Raw genomic sequence first — 12,093 nt, 5'->3', positions numbered from 1 at the left:
GAATGGCCAAAGGTTAAGGTGAGTCCTATTAGCTGTTCACATTTCACCAGTATTGGCTGCCAAGTGCAGACAGTGCAGCGAGTCCCTTCTGTTCTCTTGCTCCCAACATTGAACTTTAGATTCAGGGAGCTGAGCAGGGGAAGGGACCCCAGTGTGGACTTGGGACCTTGACTGCTGCAGGAGAAACAGCCGTATGTCTTTCAGAGGCAGAGGTTTCAGTCTCCCATCCTGAACCTCACAGGCTCCTTTTGGCCACCCAGGAAACAGGCGACGCTGAAGCTGGGCAGGCAGGAGACAGACAGAGCCGACCCAAGGCACCAGAGTGTCAGGTACACAAGGGGCCTAGAGTCCATCTGTCCCACTTCGTCAATCCTTCTCCCTCCGGGCCATTATCAGACTCAGGCTAGAAAAATTTTTCAGATTGCCTGCTCCCACCCTCTCTAGCGGGTGTAGGACTCCCCTCCTCACCCTTTGTGCCATGCTCTCCCCACCCAGTTTCTAAGTGAACTGGGACAGACCTGGAAGCTCCCTGCCTCAGCAGGCACAGGATTCCACTTGATAGAATGTTCTTCCTGTTGGTGAGCCAAACTTGCTCCCCTGTAACTTCCTCCTACACACCCATGTTCTGCCCTCAGGACAACCAACCAGACAGGACTGCCCCTTATTCTCAGGAATGTCCATCACATATTTGAACACAGCTTCCTCTTCCATTCTTGCTCCCTAGCCAGATTTCTCTTTCCCAATCTAAATATCCTCACCTCTTTCAGTCACTCCTTATCAATGCCAAAGGAGATGATGCTTATCTTGGTGACTAAGTGGGGCAACTAATTGCCCAACCAGGGCAACTTGGGTTTGATTCACACTTGTGAAACTTTGGGTAAGTCACTTTGCCTCTGTAAGACTCAGTTTCCCCATGTGTATAATGGTCTCCTTTCTGGTAATGGAATGTACTTCCATTCTATGGCAGAAGCTTGTGGGACATAATGACAGGGTTACACCTGACTAATCATGATTTTTTTCCCTAAAATTCTCAATGTGGTGTTAATAGGTGAGGCTGTGCATGTACTACAAGAAATGCAGTGATTGGTTCATCTTGGCTAACGTTTAGCTAACAAGCTGTTGTTTGTGCCACGTTATTTGCTCTTGTCATTGGTTATGTTCTTAATTTTGCATGTTTCATGGTTACTATATTTTTGCATTTTATCTCTAATTCCTAAAATGTATTAATGGCTCAAAAGTGGTTCATCCAAGTACAAAAGTAGTGATGAAAAACAATAGCGACTCAAGGTAACATTAAAAACGTAAATAGTGAGCTTGACTTTGGGTTAAATACAGAATGTGAAGATACATGCACTAGGACAAGTAAATCCGAAAATATATGAGACAATAAAGCTTTTAATGTACATTGCTACTTTTTCATGATTAATACACGGCTTTTCTATAATAAAAAACAATTTCTGCTAATGTAGATGCAGAAATTAGTAAAGAGGAATTAAAACAATGAATATCTGAACTCTGATTTTTATTGTGTGGAAACTGTAGTCTGTTATGAAACTTTATCCAGTGATGCCACTGTAGCTTTCATAACCTTTTCATAGAAAGTACACACCAGCACCCTCTGGTAACCACTCAAATGTCACCAGGAAAAGCAGCAAATAATGCTTTTCAGTACTAAACTGATGAATGTCATTACTAATGAGAGATAAGAGGCCCAAACTACAATGGCATCAACAAAATTGCACTGCTTAGAGTATATGCACTACTTCTAACACAATTTCTAAGAAACTTATAACACTAACCACAAAGTTTGTGGCAACTATTATATTCAAAAAAATTCAAAATGAATTTTTGGCACAATTCCTTTATCATCATTATATGTTTCATAATATCATTGGGTTACACAGTGGAAGAATAATTTCTAATGTGTGAACATGCTATGGAATATTTTCAGTTGGCATATTGATATGTTCAAGAAAAGTGCTAGTAAACTTTTGTTCCATTTATCAGTGAAAAACCAGCATTCAAGAGAAGATAATATTCATTTACTTAAAGATCATTTTGTGATGTGTGCTAAAGATTGAAAAAGTTGAGATAAAATCAATACTGACAAAGCAGCAGCTATACATGCAGCAAGGAAGGATGCTGCAGCCACAAGAATAAAAGAAGCATCTGAATGTCAATTCATACTTAGATATATTCAAAGAAATATGAGTGGTCAACAGTATACCTCTTGATTTGATTCAGTGTTGAAGAAAAGGGTCAAGATTTGGATTATGATAACATGTCTCCCATTGAGTGTTCATCTTTCCATGATGTTAAGTGAAGACATGGGCAGTAAGTATGAGTCTATCTTTCCACACTGATTTATGAGGGCTATCGAGGGGAAAGATATTCTCCCAAGTTTTTTGAGGGATGAAACCTAAAGCTTTTCTTCATGACAGTGATAACACCATAGACCAAGTGTATCATTTAAATTGAATTTTTCAAGTGGTGTGTCTTAGCAATATATTTCATATTTTGAACAGACTCAACTTATCACTTCAGGGCTTAAGCATTACCATTTTATGACATCAGGATTTCTTTAGGTGACTTAAATGTGGTACAAATGGTTAATTTACCAGGAATTTGACTTCATGATTTTTCTTTGTTTTGCTCGTCAGAGAAAAAAATTTGGCATATTTAAAAACCACATCCATGGGCCGGCCCTGTGGCTGAGTGGTTAAGTTTGTGCGCTCTGCTTTGGTGGCCCAGGGTTTTGCCAGTTCGGATCCTGGGCATGGACATGGAGCTGCTCATCGGGCCATGCTGAGGTGGCGTCCCACATGCCACAACTAGAAGGACCCACAACTAAAAATGTACAACCATGTACCTGGGGGCTTTGGGGAGAAAAAGGAAAACAAAATAAAAAAATAAAAAGCACATCCACATATTGTAAGGAAGCATGAAAAAATTCCTTTCACAGCAGAATGCAACCAAAGAAAAGATTAGATCCATTTCCTACTGTCTTCCAAGTTGAAACATCCACCCTTCCAGTTTTTTTTTTTTTTTTTTTTAAAGATTTTATTTTTTCCTTTTTCTCCCCAAAGCCCCCCCGGTACATAGTTTTGCATTCCTTGTTGCGGGTTCTTCTAGTTGTGGCATGTGGGACGCTGCCTCAGCGTGGTCTGATGAGCAGTGCCATGTCCGCGCCCAGGATTCGAACTAAGGAAACACTGGGCCGCCTGCAGCGGAGCGCGCAAACTTAACCACTCGGCCACAGGGCCAGCCCCAACACCCTTCCAGTTTTTAAGTGTGAAAGCTTATCATCTTCCTGTCTGATGGAGTGTTGAATGCAGTCTTTAGTGAGAAATCATTCCATAATTTCTAGGTTAATGTGCTATCCAATTATGTATATCCAAAACTATCTGCAAGAGCCACCAAATACTTGTGGCCATTCCCAACAACTTTAATTTGTGAATTGAGGCTTTTCTTTTGGTGAAAATAAAGATAAGAAAAGAAATCAAAGGGATATCAAGCCTGACCTATAACTCCAGTTATTATTTAACTATATATAGGGGTCTTCATGAAATATTGCAAATAAATTCTTGTTATTCTCACTATAGTAAAATATTATTTTCTTTGATTTTTAAAATTCAGTTTCCTTGTTTTTAGTTAAAGTTTATAATGGATATTTGTGTGTGTATATCAAAAACATGGAAAACACTAACTTATATGATATGACTCGGGAGCTAAGCAACTTTTCCAACCCAAATATCTCCCCCATGCCTGAATTTATGCCACCAGAGCTTTTTCTCTTTTCTTTTTTTTCATAATCAAAATGGAAAAGGCCACTAACGGCTAGCACATTAAGCTTCTTACTAGTTATCAATGCCTTATTGTAGATGAATTTATTAAATCTTTTCCCAAGTAATTGATAGATGAGAACAAATGTTGATAGGGAAAAAGATTAGGCAGGGAAGACAGGCCCAGAGAACAGGGTTAGAATCATCATCTAAGAAGCCACGAAGCAATTCTGGTGCCCAAGCTCCAACCTAGACAATTTTTTAAAAATAGTTTACTATTGGGGCTGGCCCCGTGGCCGAGTGGTTGGGTTCGCGCGCTCCGCTGCAGGCGACCCAGTGTTTCGTAGGTTCGAATCCTGGGCGCGGACATGGCACTGCTCATCGGACCACGCTGAGGCAGCGTCCCACATGCCACAACTAGAAGAACCCACAACTAAGAATACACAACTATGTACCGGGGGGCGTTGGGGAGAAAAAGGAAAAAATAAAAAATCTTTAAAAAAAAAATAGTTTACTATTTATTTATTTATTTTTTTTGAGGAAGATTAGCCCTGAGCTAACTAACATCTGCTGCCAATCCTCCTCTTTCCATCCTCCTTCTTTTCCAATCCTCCTTTCCAGGAAGATCCGTGCCCATCTTCCTCTACTTTATATGTGGGACACTGACCCCAGCATGGCTTGCCAATCGGTGCCACGTCCCCACCTGGGATCCGAACCCTCAAAGCCCCGGTCACTGAAGTGGAACGTGCAAACTTAACAGCTGGGCCACCAGCTGGCCCCTAACCTAGACAATTGAATAAAAACAAAAATTTCCCGGGTGATTCCATCATTCAACCAGGGTTGAGAACCACTGGTCTCTATGCTTCCAGCTAGTTTTGTTTCATTGGTGGCTGTGGCTGTTGCAGAGGGAGCAGATCCTGGGCTTCTGATGACTGCAGAAGGGAAGGACACTAGGTAGCAGAGAAGGGAAGATGCTGGCTAGAGAAGAGTACATTAATAAAAGGGAAGATAGGAGGGGCCCGGCAATAAAACTGGTTTAATTTTCAGGTCAAATTTTATTCAAATTATCTAGTTAAGACAGACTACATATGGTCTCTTTCAATGTTCTGGAGCACTTGATAAATATGTCCATTGTGAAGGGGTTTCTAGGGGGAACTAGCTGAGAAATTTGGCAGTAACCTTAGCAATGTACATAAGCAACTCTCTGCTTGAGGCACTCTTGTAGAAGGATGGAATGTGGAGTGAACTCTAATAAGGAAAGAGGAAAAAAACACACACACACAAGAAAAACTGCCCACACAAAATGGCTATAAAACTTTGTATGACTGGGGTTAATCTAGTAAGTGGAGCATTTGGTCTTATTCATGGAAAGGAAGAAAGGAGAAATTTTATTTATTTATTTATTTACTTATTTACTGAGGAAGATTAGCCCTGAGCTAACATCTGCCAGCAATCCTCCTCTTTTTGCTGAGGAAGACTGGCCCTGAGCTAACATCCGCGCCCATCTTCCTCTACTTTATATGTGGGATGCCTACCACAGCATTGCTTGCCAAGCAGTGCCATGTCCCCACCCGGGATCCGAACCCACGAAGCCCTGGCCAGCAAAGCGGAACATGTGAACTTAACCGCTGCGCCTCCAGGCTGACACCAAAAGGAGAAATTTTAGAGGAGAGAGATTACCACTAGTCTTTCTCTCTCCTACCCCCTTGCCTCCGCTTAAGGTGTTCTTTCAGGCTGAGAGAGGGAGAGACAAAATAGGAAGGCAAGTTGATCTGACAGCTGAGATGAAGGCTGAAGAGATTTTTATGCCAAACAAGAGGTGCAGGCTTAACTGCCAGGAAAAGTTTTCCTTTCCAAACTATGGCAAGGAAAAGGAATTAAGAACAAGAGAAAGGGAACAAAGATGTCTAATTTTGTCTAATAACTTTCTTTAAAAGCTGCCCTAAAGTATCAGCTTTTAAAAGGAAATATTTGTTTAAAGTTGTTTTAAGATTAGTCATATGTTTGATACAAGGAGGTAGGGTTAATTATTTGTGCTTTTAAATCTTTTGGGCCTGAGTTCAGAATTCCCGTGTGACTCTCCGGAAAGACAAATGCCTTTCTACTTATCCTTTGACACTGCACAGATCATCTTCTCTCCTAGACTATCCTCTCTAAGTGGAGAGACAGCATGGTATAGTGGAAAGCCTATGAGACTTGGGTATCAGACACACCTGGCTTCAAACACCAGGTCTGCTCTTGTGAGCTATGTGAACTTGGGCAAAGAACTTTGCCTTACTGATGTGAAATTTCCTCACTTGTAAAATGGGAAAATAATAGTGCCTACTTCTTGGGTTTTTCTGGAGGATTAAATGAGATGATGTATACAGGGTAGCAAGCACGTAGTGGGTGCTTTTATAATTACAATACTAGATGTTAAGCTGTATTTCCTCCTTGTTCTTTTCAAAGGTACTGAAAATGTCCTGTAAAGGTGAAACCCGAGATTAAAGAAGACCAAAAATAAAATGTTGAAATGAGGAATCACAATATGCCCAATTCACTGCAAAGAGACAACTCAAGTTTGTGAAGGTGAGACTTTCTTGGCAGACTATAATCAATACCACATTTTTCTTGCATGCATGAAATCTGAACTAGTGTCTAGGCATCCTAAATGCATTTTCCTTATTTGAGTAAAAGAGGAGTCTTTTTTAACTGGACACTTTAGAAAGAAGGCCAAACTATTGATTGCACAAATTTCAGAGAGCATAGCTCTCAACATAGCTCTATAATTACCATCTCAGTCCAGGGATATTCAGTGGGTGGTCTCAACAGAACAAGTTGTTTTGCTCACTGACTCAATCTCAACTATAAAGACAATTTTCAGCAATAAGGCAGATTATACATGAATTGGAGGTATTCTGTTTTGGAGCTATCTAGTATTTGGAGCTACCAAGCATAGTTTCTTCCTTGGGTACCGGGAAACCACAGTGTTTATCTATTTGCTGCATCAGTGTTCAGCACTCGCCTTTGTACTTATTTATTTATTCATCTTTTGAGGAAGATTAGTCCTGAGCTAACATCTGCCACCAATCCTCCTATTTTTGCTGAGGAAGACTGGCCCTGAGCTAACATCTGTGCCCCTCTTCCTCTACTTTATATGTGGGATGCCTGCCACAGTGTGACTTAACAAGTACTGCCTAGGTCAGCACCTGGGATCCGAACCAGTGAACCCCAGGCTGCCAAAGCAGAATGTGCCAACCTAACCGCTGCACCACCGGGCCAGCCCCATCATCTTTTTAGACCTGGTAGGCTGGATCCTCTTGATCACACTACAGTGACAGTTGACCAACAGTCCTTATTTCACTTTGGTATACTTCTGTCTACTGGGGCTTCTCTGAGTCCCCAGGTAGCCCAGGGATAGGGTTACCCACAGTGGTGTGCTACTGGCTTACATCTGCTCATGAGAGCTGATAGTTAGATATTCAAGAAGTTTTCAAGGAAGTTGTTAAACACAGCTATAATTAAAAATTAAATTATATAAACTTACATTTGAATAAAGATAAATATTCACCATTAGCAATTATTTTACTACATTTTATTATTATCTATGAAGCTGAAGTTATTTATATCTGTTTTATCTATATGGCGGAAATACTATATAATGGTGAGTTTCCAAGCCTCTCTTCTTAACTCTGCATTCAATGATGCCACATTGATAGCTTGAAATTGGCCATGGTAGGAATATTTACAAGAGGGAAATTGGAAAATGCTACAAATTAAGGTCTTTTTCCCCCAAGAGAGCTAGTGGTTAAATATTTACCATCATACCTTTGTACTTACCTCCCTTAAGTCTCTAGGGAACCTAATGGTCATCATCTCAAGTGGAACACTAAGTGGATCTCTGAGCCCAAAGCAGTATTTCCTTGTACAGCCTTGTAATTGGCTGTTATTCCTCACTGCCCTCTTCTCATTCTTATTCTCTCTCTCTCTTCTGTCTCCTGTCTTTATAAAAGTATCTCTTTATATCTCTTCTTATTGGGAGCATATATTGGACTAATTTCTCTCCTTTAAGCCTTTGAGGCCATGAGCTCCAAACCCTTTTAAATGCGAAGAAGGAAAGAACTCTGGTTTCCACTGTAGTTGAATGGAGATGTGCTGGCAACATTATCCGTTCAGTTATTTATGCATTCATGAAGCTTTTATTAAGCATTTGCTATGTGCCAAGCAGCTAGGTACTGAGAATCCTGAGATAAAATAAGACATGGCTCTGCTCTCAAGAACCTCATAGTCTAGAAGGGAGACAGACAAGTAAACATAGAATAATCAGACAATATGATAAGTGCTGAAACAGAGATATGTATAGACTGTTATGGGAAATTGGAGGACTAAGCAACTAAAATTTTCCAGAGAGAGTGGGGACTGGGGAAGTTTTCATAGAAGTAACATTTGGATTCAGTATTGAAGCATGAGTAGACATTCTTAAGACCAAGGAGGCATGGAAGGGCATTCTGAGGATTAGAAACAAGGAGTTGTCTTGGGGAATGGCAAGCATCATAGTTAAAAATTGTCAGACTTAAGAAAACTTGAACAAATAAATGAGTTTAATGGAAGAATTGATAAAGGCTTTGGCAGAAAAATAAAGCAAAATACTAATTAGAGTGTCTCTGGGAATTTAGATAAATAGGAATGAATGTATGGTCTTTTCAAGTACCACCATATGGCTGAAACAGTTCCAACTATTTTCTGTCCTTATGCTCAAGATTAAAATTTTTGAGAGAGGATATGTTTGGTATACTACGTATCACATGCCCACTCACGCCCTGACTAGGGTTGGGCAGAGAATCATGCATTACAGCATCACCAAGACTGCACCAAACAGGAGAGGAACAGTTCCCTGGAAGGAAAAATCATAGTGCAGATATCAGAAGAAATGGAAATGGATGGTGGTTTAGCAACAACAAAAGGTGTGCAGCATAGTGTTCTCTAATTCAAGCAGCATCTCTGGCCATAGCTGGGTCTCCTCTTAAGTTCTAATTTCTGCTGAGGAGCCTTCCCTCAATTTTTAAAACTTCTACCTGGCAGCCTCTACAATGAGCTTGACACCTGGGCTATAGTAACACTAACTCCTCCCTGTCCTCTTGCAGTCCTGGGGATGGTAGGGAGGTTTCTACATTGCTAATCTCTGGGTTGCCTCACTTTCTCCTGCTTGGCCTCTCAGCTCTCCCACTTTGTTTCTCCTACTATATTTCATCTATTGAACACTTCATATAGGCACTGTTTTCCTGACTAGACTCTCACTGGTGTAATTCCTGCTCCCTTTGCCGGGGCAAAAACTGACAAAAATCAACACAGAGGGCCACTGGGCTCAGAAGAGCTCACATATCAAGGCTGCAAATGGGGCTATTTCATTTGCATACCTGGACTTTAATCTTCAGATCACTAGTGCTGAGCAAGATTGGCAGAGGAAGCTGAAAAATCATAGCAGTGTATCAAGGGCAAAAGAAGTAGCTAGCAACCGTAACCAAACATTCACTAAGCTGTTGTTTTGTCCTAACTCTCCATGGGGGGTATTTGAAAAATGAGTTTTCCATTGACTTAGTTAATTATTATAGGCCTTTTCTTGTGACCTTGTCCCTTTTTTGGAAATAAATGCTTTGCTGTTGTTGTTTTAGAGTAGAATCGTGCTGGGTCTTGGCTCATGGCATGTGTCAAGTGTATGGTATGTGGACTCAGGGGAGCACGTGAATGCAGGGGACTGGGTGTGCATGCCTTCAAGTCTGGTGACTCCAGTTTAGGCTTTTTATCTCTACTCTTATATAGGAGGACTGTGACCCTTAGACAGTGAGGCTGGCAATTTTTGCTGTCTCATCGGACTGGTCCTTTCCTCCACCCTCTTATGTCCATTTATACAGATGATTAGTCATTACTGGTCAAGAGAACTCAGGGCCAGCCAGAAGAGAGACACTTGGCTTGGCATCAGAACAGGGGTAGGGCTTTAAACTCCTCATAATCTCCACTAGTCCCACCTAAAGCCCCCAGAAAAATATACAATCTAATTCAAAATACTCTGCAAATGTAGTTTCAGAACAAATTCCCTAGTTTTCCCTCACCCTGCCCATTTACAAACAGAGCAATTTACCAAGACCCTCCTACATGGAAATTCAGAAGCCTCCACTGCCCCAGAACATCATTTATTTGAGATTCACTTGAATTTCCTTCAGTCTCTGAATTTTGGGTCTATGGCCTTTTGCATGGCTGTTAAGACAGTGGTAACCTTGCCTGTGTAGAGTGGGATTAAGCCAAGATCAAGCCCTAGATTTCATGTGTCCAGCCATAGCTGGTCTGGCTTTACTCAGACTTTGATTCACCTAGATAAAAGTCCACTAATATAAGGGCTGCAGAACTAATGTTGAGTGGCTATCACTCTGTCTTATTTGGGAGCAGTAGGAAAGGGAGACATGAATGGAGGTCAACTCACCACTGGACTCTTGTTCTGGATTTCTCAAAGAATCTTGACATAGAGGTGCCAGAGAGTGCCACAAAGGCTCCAGGTATGCCCCCCCAAGAAATTGAGCCACATCTTATAGGCCACATGATAATTTCTCGAACTTGAGCTTGCATCAGAATCACCTAGTGGGCTTGTAGGACCTCTGTGCTCCCACAGAAACATCAAAAAGCAAGGAAAAACTGTCAGAACCAACTTTGTCAGAACTCTGGTAAACAGTCAAGGGTTTACAGCAACTAATTGAATACTTAATCAAGAAAAATGCAACTTGAAAATGGTAGGAAAGCTTTATGGCACTTTTACTTGCCTTTCTCCCATCTCCTCCCTAGAGCAGCAGCAGTTTTAGCCTATGCTCCCAGTGTGAGATCCTGATCTCTGGTTCAAGAAAAGAAAGAAGAGATCTTATTTGTAAATTATTGGGTGTGTCTATTCTAACCTGTCTGGGGCTCCCTGAAAGACTGACACAAGACACTCATCTCTGTTTCACCTAACTTGGAACTCAGGCTGGAAAAGCATCAGGCATTGCTTGAAAACACTGCAAGCTGAACTAACAACCCACAGATGCCTGGGCCAAAAGATTACTTTCAAAATATATAATAGTTTGGTCTATAGCCTGGGAACATAAGCTGGGGAGAGTTTCTTTGGGAAATTGGGACATTCAAAAGCTCCATGCATACAGGGGAATTTAGAAAGCCACATCCATGCCTAGGGCAAGACATGCTCAGAAAAGACTTGAGAAGACCCTAAGTTTTCACCTTGGGCTGATCCCTAGGCTCTGTGAAAGCTTGCCAAAGAGTCAATCTGCCAAGACTGAAAGAGGTGTTTGTTTGTCTTAAGCTGTGGGCATTCAAAGAAACCTCTGTCAAAATACTAGCTGAACACAAGCTAAGGAACAAATACTTCAGTGAATATACACAACATACCAAAACTTATGTGATGCAGTGCTTAGGGGAAAATTTATAGCTATAAATGCCTATATTAAAAATGTTCTTTTAAATGTCAAATCATTAACCTAACTTTACACCTTGAGGAACTAGAAAAAGAAGAGCAAACTAAACCCAAAGCTAGCAGAAGGAAGGAAATAATAAAGACTAGAGTGGAGAAAAGTAAAATAGAGAATAGAAAAACAATAGAATCGATGAAACTAAAAGTTGGCTTTTTGAAAAGACCAACAAAATTAATAAATCTTTAGCTATTCTGGCAAATGAAAAAAGAGAGAAATAACTAAAATAAAAAATGAAAGTGGGGGCATTACTACCAACATTATAGAAATAAAAAGAATTGCAAAAGAGTACTATGAACAATTGTATGTCAAAATATTAGATAACCTAGATAAAATAGACAAATTCCTCAAAATACACACACTACCTAAACTTATTCAAGAAGAATTGGAAAATATCAACAGACCTATAACAGAGAGATTGATTCAGTAATCAAAACCCTCCCAACAAAGAAAAGTGCAGGATCAGACAGCTTCAATAGTGAATTCTCACAAATATTTAAAGAAGAATAAACACAGATCCTTCTCAAATTCTTCATAAATAGAACAGAAGAGGGGCCAGCCTGGTGGCTCAGTGGTTAACTTCGCATGTTCTGCTTCGGTGGCCTGGGGTTCGCCGGTTCGGATCCCAGGTGCAGACATGGCACTGCTTGGCAAGCCATGCTGTGGCAGGCGTCCCACGTATAAAGTAGAGGAAGATGGGCACAGATGTTAGCTCAGGGCCAGTCTTCCTCAGCAAAAAGAGGAGGATTGGCAGCAGATGTTAGCTCAGGGCTAGTCTTCCTCAAAAAAAGAAAAAAACAAACCAAAAACCAAACAAACAAAAC

Source organism: Equus quagga, chromosome 10 (assembly GCF_021613505.1).
Source record: "Equus quagga isolate Etosha38 chromosome 10, UCLA_HA_Equagga_1.0, whole genome shotgun sequence".
NCBI classification, from domain to species: Eukaryota; Metazoa; Chordata; class Mammalia; order Perissodactyla; family Equidae; genus Equus; species Equus quagga.
The sequence above is the reverse complement of the archived record's forward strand: the minus strand, read 5'-3'. Positions refer to the sequence as shown.